General features: G+C 40.6%; 1 pseudogene; it reads right to left on the bottom strand.

The window, feature by feature from the left end:
• The window catches only part of LOC127421804 (proteinase-activated receptor 3-like), a 44,977-nt pseudogene extending 34,956 nt beyond the window's left edge, over nucleotides 1-10,021 (bottom strand).
• Between the last annotated feature and the right edge of the window lie 218 nt (nucleotides 10,022-10,239).

Here is a 10,239-nt window from a genome sequence, read left to right on the forward strand (position 1 = left end):
CCCGTTCCCCACACGTGGGGTTTTGCATCACCCTCAGCCTCAACAGTGCCCCGCCGCTCTCCCCCGCAGATGGAAGTGTCTGCCAACGCGGGTGCGGGCATGGCGCCTGGGCCGGTCTGCTGGAGTTGTGGGGATCCGGGACACTTCCGGGATCAGTGCCCTGTGATGGAGCTGGGAACGGTGGAAATCCTCACCGATCAGGGCACAACCTTTGTGTCACAGACACTACGTGAGCTTTACAAATTATTGAGCATTAAATCAATCCGCACCAGCGTTTACCTTCCACAAACAGATGGTCTGGTGGAGCGATTTAATAAAACCTTTAAAAATATGATTCGTAAGTTTGTGCACGAGGATGCTAGAAATTGGGACAAATGGCTCGATCCCCTGTTATTTGCAGTACAAGAGGTCCTGCAAGCCTCCACGGGGTTTTCACCATTCGAGCTGCTGTATGGGCGGCGCCCGCGCGGTATGCTTGATAGGAGGGACCTTCAACAAGTAAAAACGAAATTCAATACGTTCTTGATCTTAGAGCAAAATTCCACACTTTGGGGCAACTAACACAGGAGAATTTGCTCCAAGCTCAAGAACGACAGAGCCGACTGTACGACAGTGGAACCCGGCTGTGGGAATTTGCACCGGGAGATAATGTACTCGTATTACTCCCCACATCGAGCTCTAAATTACTCACCAAGTGGCAAGGACCCTTTGAGGTCACACGACGAGCGGGGGATCTCGATTATGAGTCAACGCGGTGTCTAAATTTGATGCGTACCCAATGCCTAGATTTGATCGGTTGGGTACTGCTCAACTTTGTTCACTCATTTTACCCACAATGCACTCTAATTTTGAGTGTACATTTGATGTACACTCGACGAGGTTAATTGCCCACAATCCACCACGGGAAAGATGTACGAGCTGGGAGCTAACTGCTTCCTTCACTCCTGCAATATTTTCTTCATGCTCTCACCAACACCTATCATATCACTTCAGAAGATATGGATTTAACTACCGGAGTCTTATGGATTACTTTTATGCTGCCTTTATGTGCTTTTTGGAGCATCAAAATTTTGGCCTATAGAGCTAAAATATTCTTCTAAAAATATTAATTTGTGTTCTGCAGAAGAAAGGAAGTCATACACATCTGGGATGGCATGAGGGTGAGTAAATGATGAGAGAATTTTCATTTTTGGGTAAACTACACCTTTAAAGTGATAGCTCAGCCATAATTTAATATTTTTTCATCATTTCCCTACCCTCAGGTTGTTCCAAACCAGTGTGACACTTTGCAGTATGTGGAACACAAAATACGTAAGACAGAATTAGGGACTGACAGTCACTTTCAAAATATGGAGGAAAAAAAATATTCACTGAAAGTAAATAGTGACTCTGATTCTGTCAAATATCTACTTCGTGTTGCATGGAAGAAAGAAAGTCATACGGGTTTGGAACAACATGATGGTGAATGATGACAGAATTTCCATTAATAATGATAATAATTCTGTAATACATGTTAAATGTGTATTATGTAATGGAATATAGAGGAGTAAACGTCTGTTATGTCATTTGTGAAAGTAACGAGTTACTCACTACTTGAGGACTCTTTTAATTGGATACTTTCTTACTCTTACTCAAGTAATTATTTATGTTAGTACTTTTACTTCGACTTGAGTAAGTAATCGTACTTTTACTTGAGTACAGTTTTTGGCTACTCTACCCACCTCTGGTCATTACGCGATGATGTAAATTAACTGGTGAATCGTTTTTTTTAACCAGTTAATTGAAACAAACTGTCCGAAAGAACAGGAAATAGTTGGCGGTGATGACAGTGATGAGGACTATGTGCCCAATATTTGTGTTCGGAAGGTTCAAAATTCTGTATCTTGAATTTTACTGCTTTAGTTGGGAATTAATGGTGACATTTTTTCTACAGTTCTAGTAGTGCTCTGAATACAAAATTATCTTGAAAGATATTCCAGTCATTAACATGGAAGACAGCGCAGATTCCCCTTTGTTGTGTTCCCTTGTACTGACCATGCTGTTACATCATCTTACATTAATGTCCCTTAGATGGACGGACCCATGAAAGGTGTGGGTACCTTGCTATTTAAAAATGATTTTTTTTTCTGTCTGTTGTCAGAAATTCCTGACATATATTTTTTATTGTTACTATCAGTATTACTATTACATTTGTTCCTTTGTTAATTCTTTATAAGAATGTAGCCAAGGGAAAATACAAAGATTCTGGAGTTCACCACTCCCTCAGTATGTGGCATGGATCCAAAACTTAGCCATAAAATTTGACATAAATATTTTTTCTAAATACTGATGATGAATAATCAAATTAACCGTATTTATGAATATTCTCTGTGAAAGGCTCCAAAATCAAGATATTTCAATCTGTTTAAAAAAATTATTTGAAATAAAAAATGATACATTTATTTAGTGTAAATGTGGTTTTCAAATGACAAATTGTTATGACACCCAGGTCTTTAACTGTAGAAGATGACATAACAGTACATCCATCAAGAGACAGATTATATTCTGGCATTTAATGTTTAGTGGTTTCTGGTCCAATAATTAATCCTCTGTTTTGTCAGAATTTAGTAGAAGGAAATTATTGGCCATCCAGTCTTTAATGTCATTAATATGCTCTGCTTACTTGGAGAATTGGGAAATGTAATCTGGTCTGGAGGAAATATAAAGACGAGTATCATCAGCCTAACAGTGAAAACAAATTTTATGTTTCCTGATAATATCTCCTAAGTGAAGTGTGTACAAGGAGAACAGCAGAGGACCTAATACAGAGCCTTGTGGAACACCAAACTTAACTTGTGTTTGAAATGACACTTCCACATTTATGCAAACAAAGCAGTAGCCATCAGATAGGTAGGATCTAAACCAGGCAAATACCTGACTGAAACTCTTAATAAATACAATTTCTCTGCAAAAAAGAAACAAAGTTGGTAGGACACAGCTGTTTTTACATAAATGGGAGTTTTAAGATAAGGCCTATATTTAACCAATTCACCAGGATCAAGCTGCAGTTTCTTAATAAGTGGTTTGATAACTGCCAGCTTGAAAGTTCTTGGGAAATGTCCTAAAGATATGAAGGGGTTAGTAATATAGAGAAGAGGTTCTGATACTAGGGAGGAAAGAAAAGAGGAAACATCTATTTTCATAGCTTAAGGGATATAGATTCTAGCATACATGTTCTTGGTTTTGATGCTTTCTTGTACCACAATGCTGGACGTTTCTCTTTAAAGAAATATTCAGGGTTCAATAGAAGTTCAGCTCAATCGATAGCATTTGTGAAAAAAAGCAAAAATAGAGTTTACAGTGAGGCACTTACAATGAAAGAGAATGGGGCCAATTCGTAAATGTAAAAATACTCACTATTTTAAAAGTATAGTCACAAGGCAAAGTAAAACAAAAACAAAACTAACATAACTTCAGTTATGACAACTCTCAAAACACATTTCAGATGTACATACATATAATATATAAACAATCCCCTTGATGCTGGGGAGGAGGAGGGTTTCAGAGAGAAAGCTCTCATAACACCCACAGTGAAAATGTCAAACAACCAAGGCAATATAAATGTTAGACAAAGAGAGCTCAATTTGTGCCATGTAGCATTTCATGACTGAGCTAAGAATCATTTACTAGTTCCCTTTACTTCCTTTATCTCCCATTTTGCCTTCGTTCACTGTCAGGTTGGTGATGTCTCCTCATAAAGTTAAACTGGGCTCTGAAGGCCTTGCAAAAGAGAAAATAAATAAGGGGATCCAAGCAGGCATTTAGCACTGACATCAGTACAGTACAATGAATAACACAAAGATGCAAATGTGGATGATTTTGAAGTCCTTGCCAAACTGGGTAATGTGTAAGGACTCACAGCTAGGCCTTCGATTGTTAGGATTACGTAGGTGGAGGATACAGATAACAATAAGAACCAAGCTGCTACAAAAATGTAGTGTGCAGTGCGCACTGTCTGCAGAGCATGAGTTTCCAATGGCCGGACAATCTTCAGGTACCTGAAGTGAGAGAGTAAAGACAATCAAATGCATTGAAAGAACACTATCACTTTACATTGCACTATCCACAGTTTTCCTGAGCAATCACTGGGCGGCGCCCAAAATTGTATACCCTTTCTTATATGCTAAAATTAGAACTTTCCTGACCCCTGACTTGACTCAGTGATTGTATTCATACATTGCTTGATCATGTTGAACATTTATATAAAAAATCCACAGTTTTAGCACCATTTGTGGACTTTTCGGATGGTCCTTTACCCACCACAGGCACATTTTCCAACATATATCAATGTTAAATTAGCGATCTGGAACGATTTCACCATGACGCTATCTGACTAACTTAAATACGGGACAAATCGTGTCCCATATTGATTCGATACGGGACGCATAATTTTATCTTTAAATACAGGATGATCCCGAATTTTACGGGACGGGTGGCAACCCTAGATGTTAATGATATCAACATAACTAACCTCGGAAATCGCTTCATGACAACAACATACTCAGGTGAAGTACTGTAAAAAAAATTGTTATCTCGACTCTGTTAAGTATCGGCACTTTAAAGCCACATGTTTTTTAAAATGTTTTCAAATGCAATACTTTAAACATCACATTACCTGCTAGGAATATATGCCGATGCAAGCGAAAACACTGGAGACCGGAAATTGAAAACAGGCAAATCGTGGAACACTTCCGCGTTCAGGAAAAAGGTGGATTAGATTAGTTTACAGTGAATTAGTAGCACAAATACCATGTAAAAATTTCTGTGGTTGAATGGACTTTTGTCTTTGGCTTAGAGTTAAACACACACACACACACACACACACACACACACACATACACACACAGTATATACAGTATATAAACTGCAGAGATGTTTGAAATGCCAATGTAAATGTATACCTGTTTGCTGCAATAGAAATCATGATGAGAATGGTTGCATACATGTTTACATAAAAGGCTGCTGTGACAAAGATGCAGTATATGTTTCACATGATCACTGAAATGTTGGCAAAAGTAACAATGCACACAGGTAACAAGAGGCAGATGAGGAAGTCAGCTGTGGCGAGGTTCTTCAGGTAGACTGTGATACTGGACTGGATTTGCTGATTGGTGCGGAAATACACCCGAATTGTGATGCTGTTCTATGCAAGACTGACAAGGCAAACTATTGAATATGCAAATATGAAAAACGTGTTGGCAGGGAACTTTAAAAAGTCACATGAATCTTGTGTTATATTTGTTATGTTTAGTTTTATCTGGGCCGGCCCGTTGGTTTGTGGGGCCCTAGGCGAAATCATGAAAATGGGCCCCCTGGTGTGAAATCTGTCCTAACTTTAAAACATCCTAGAACCACTGCAAACATGATGAGCAGATGTTTTTTATAGAAAGCACTAAAAAAGAAGCACTATACAGTATAGCTGATAATAACATGTCCAATAGCTTTTTTCCAAAACATGAAAATGTTAGGTTAAAAGGTATATGCATTTTATTGCCTTATTTTGATCACCTTTCAACCTTTTTCTAGAAGTACAAATAAACCAATATCTCAATTAATATGAGGTCATGGAAACTGCAAGTATTCTAATTACTCAATCTATAAAAATACAAATGTTTATTGTTTGATCGTGTTAGTTCATATTGTATTAACTAATGTTAACTTTAAAATTGTATATGTTAAAAATTGACTAGTATATGTAGAAATTAATATTAAACAAGATTATTAAGTATAGTTCATTGTTAGTTCATGTTATCTAATGTAGTTAACTTATGTTAACAAATACAACCATAAGTGTTACCAATTAAAGTAACACAAATAAGAAAATGCTGTTTAAAATTGTTTAATTGTTTTCACCTTATGTGCCAGAGAAGCTAGCGTGCAGCCATCTTGAAAACTTTGTCTCGGAACTTCCGTTCTAGCGTATTCTATATAAATATATGTGGGGTTAATGTCAAAGTGTAATTAGCTAGCAAAGTGGACTTACAGGTTATAGAGTTGTCAAAAGCTACAATGAGTATTTTAAAGTTTTCAGGGGATGTCATAACAACTGGAAGCAGACCAGGGATATTTTAAAACAAGAGTAATTAATAAATACACAAGATCCTACCTTTATGCTGTGGTCGTACTGATGTACCTCTGTGCTCATGAAAATCCAAGAGATAACACAAAGTCATTAAAAACATCTCTGTATGACACCTCTGATCTTCTCATGTCATTCACCCATCGCATTATAATTAAGGTAAGCAGATTTTCTGAGCGTTAAACCGGGACGGGGGGAGGGGTGACACTATATTAATACACACACACACATACACGTGAAAGTGTATGTTTTATTTTATATTCCGTTTACAATAATTTTAAGTACATAAATCCTCTAAAATATAAAGTACAATTGTAATTCTAATATTGGCTATGGTGTTTGAGCCCCACCTGTTTTGGCACAAAACTGTCCGCTGTAAAAACAGGTGCACAAACACCATTTCCTCAGAATTTCTGACTGAGAACAAGGAGTACACCGCTTGTACCTCAAGAACTCTGAGCCTTGTAGTGCGGCTAGCATTCGCAATGCCTCGTTCCCTTCATCTCAGGGAACCGAGGTTATGTATGTTGGGTGCTTCGTTCAGGAGTGGGGTTGGATATTATCAAAGATAATTATTAATTATTCAAATCAATAGGACACTGATTAGAATCAACATTAGCTTTTTAATCCTTTAAATCAACAATCATCAAAGATAACCATCAATTATCAAATTCAATAGAATATTAATTATTATCAAAGATAATTATTAATTAATAATGTCAATAGGACATTGATTAGAATTAACATTAGCTTATTGATCCTTCAAATCGACAATCATCAAAGATAATTATCAATTATCAAAATCAATAGAATATTAATAAGGATTAATATCGCCGGGGCACCACCCTGGAATCAGGGACTAATAACCAGACAGTAAAGCAGTCTCACTATAGGACTGTTCTCTTAGGAAAGTCATCGTCTGGAGAACATCGACATTCAAAGGAAAACAATGAAGGCTTGAATCCAATCACTGACATCCCCTGCCAGCCCCTGACACAGGTGCTTGCAGAACAATACCAAAACACTTCTCTTTAAAGTATAACAAAGTTTATTAATGCAGTAATATCGGGGCCTTGGTAGCTCAGTGAGTAAAGACGCTGACTACCACCCCTGGAGTTCGCAAGTTCAAATCCCAGGGTGTGCTGAGTGACTCCAGCCAGGTCTCCTAAGCAACCAAATTGGCCTGGTTGCAAGGGAGGGTAGAGCCACATGGGGTAACCTCCTCGTGGTCACTATAATGTGGTTTGTTCTCGGTGGGGCGCGTGGTGAGTTGTGCGTGGATGCTGCGGTGGATGGCGTGAAGCCTCCACATGCGCTACGTCTCTGCGGTAATGCGCTCAACAAGCCACGCGATAAGATGCACGGGTTGATGGTCTCAGACGTGGAGGCAACTGAGATTCATCCTCCACCACCCGGATTGAGGCGAGTCACTACGCCACCATGAGGACTTAGAGTGCATTGGGAATTCCAAATTGGGGAGAATTTTTTTTTTATAATCAATACAATGCAGTCGATAAACTTCTGACTTCCAACTACAAACTAAGTAATATGATTAGATATGGTAACAAATAAGCCTATAATACATGGTAGGAAAGTGTGTGTGTGTGTGTGTGTGTGTGTGTGTGTGTTTGTGTGTGTGTGTTTGAATGGGTGTATGTGTGTGTGTGTGTAAGGAGTGGAGTGCACAAAATGGCGGACGTGGCTCTCGTGGAGAGTACGTCACGCGAGGTTTCTGACCAGAGAATGTGGCTGCGAATGTGGGTGGAGAGACTGGTTAATGGCATCTGCCTAATTAACACGTGTCTCCACTGGTACGATAACTTAGGGACAAAGTTGGACTCTATCGCCAAGTTATCTGCTCGTCAAATGTGTGTGCGGGTATGTTTGTGAGGGGTGTCGTGTGTGTGTGGTTAGTACGAGAGAGAGAGAGAACAGAGTGACAGCACCGGAGCCGGTTTTAGCAAACGTGGGAGAGAGGGCAACCGTTATTTTATCACTCAGAGACGCGGTGAACGGCTCGTAATCCATCCACCACGGTCGTTGGTTCTTTAATGGATAAACTCAGTGTGCCGGTCTCACCTGTGATGGCGGAAATTCACAAACAGTCCAACGTGGTTGGACTACAACAGAGCAAATCTCATTCATGGTAACAGTAAATTACAATAATCCCTTGAGTATTATTTGCAGCATTGAGCAGACTCAGCGGTCCATAAACTGTACAAGCAATAATCTTGATACACAGGAATAACACACTATAATAATCTATCTCTGCCCAGATGTAAACCTCTTACTTGAATCACGTAAGGACATGGGTAGAATGTGAGTTCATCCGACGTCGACTCAGACTCGGTTCCTCGAAGCTCAGGTGATGACGGGAAGCCATTTCCTTGCTCTGTTTGTGGGCGGTACGGCGGCCGATTCTCGGTGGGTCGGTGGAGAAAACAGCGAAGTCGACTCAGTTGAAGAAGGAAGAGAAATCTTCTTTCATCACTTGATCTCAATTTCCACATCATGTTCGTTGACGCTGAGATGGAGGACAATATCAGTGTCAGTATGATGTGCACGGTGGCTCCTTGGGGAACCGTTAAGAACACCATCTGGTTTGCTAGCATTAGTGGCTGTATTATGGTGGTCGTATGACATTAGAACTTCGGTGACTGGTGTGTTAACAAGCCAGCGATTGCCTGCTCGCTCTACCTTTGTCTCTGTTCCTTCAAATTTGACAGACATGCTACCTTGGCACTTTTGTTCAGCGGATTCAGCTCTTAGGCCGCAGAGGTAGTTAGTTGACTCACTAGCAAAGGGGTTGCTTGGACAAATCCAGTGAATGTCTTTTGTCTTGGTACACATGATTAGATTAGGGATAAGGTAGAGCGACGTGTCCTCACCGTGGTAGGCGAGTGTTGGTGGTGTTTTGGGGTGAATGTGTGTGTTACCTTTCTGAAAACCAACATTCAATACGGACTTTAGTCGGTATATATTCTGCCTTTCTATGATGGGTAGATTGAGGATAAATCCTATTTCAAGGTTCTGAGGATTTACCTAGATTGGAATTGCACTGCCAAGACTATATGCCAGGTGCATCTGTGAAGGTTGCACAACAGAGGTAGTAGTAAAGCTAAGGATTTCTTCGACAAGGTCTAGGGAGACCAGGTAAGCTGGAATCCTTCCACCACTCGGAGTGGTGCTAGGAGTTAGTGCATGCCGGCGGGATGGGTTGAGGTATGCAGCTATCCTTATGGTGCTACTGTGGTGCATATTCTCCCCTTTGGAGTGAAAATGGCTTGAAGAGCTTAATCTGATTCAAATGGACCCATTTGTATGCCAGTGTTTGGCTTGGTTTTGAGGCCCTGATGCAGTAGGCTACTGATGAGAGCTTTCCCACTATCTCAAAGGGGCCTGACCAACTTGGTAGGAACTTTTTACAGATTCCTGCCGGTTTGGTGAACCTGAAATAGAGTACCTTGTCGCCTACTTGGTACTCATGGTGAGACGCTTTCCTGTCATAGTGGGCTTTGGATCCCTTGACGCTGGCTTCCAAGTTCTTCTGGGCCCATGCAAATGTAGACCAAAGTTGGTTGTGCAGGTCAGTCACGTACTGGTGCACCATATAGGCGGTTGCAACACTGATGTCCTCGGGCAGTACAGAAGGTGTAGCGGAAGGGTAATTTCTCTTCCAGTCATCATTCGAACGGTGACTCCTGTGGAGTGGTGCAGAGTAGACCTAACAGCCATCAGCACCAGGGGGAGTTTCACATCTCAATATCTGCCATTGCTGTTAACATACTTTTTAAGCATGTTGATAATGGTGTGGTTGGCACGTTCGACCAGTCCAGATGGCTGGGGATAATACGGGATGTGGAAGTTGACTTCCACACCCATGATTTCGTACATGGTAGTCATGACGCTTGAGGTGAAATGGGTGTCTCGATCCGAATCAACACATGGTTCAGCAGCAGAACTCTGGTTGTTGTGGCTGTCGTTGGGGGCGGGGAGTCATTCCAGCCACTTGGTGAAAGCACAGGTAACCATGAGGAGGTATTTTTTACCTCGTGAGGACTTGGGGACTGGTCCAAACCACCTGGAGGTGGGACCACGGAAACATGATCCCTCAGTTTTGG

Source organism: Myxocyprinus asiaticus, chromosome 31 (assembly GCF_019703515.2).
Source record: "Myxocyprinus asiaticus isolate MX2 ecotype Aquarium Trade chromosome 31, UBuf_Myxa_2, whole genome shotgun sequence".
Classification (NCBI taxonomy): domain Eukaryota; kingdom Metazoa; phylum Chordata; class Actinopteri; order Cypriniformes; family Catostomidae; genus Myxocyprinus; species Myxocyprinus asiaticus.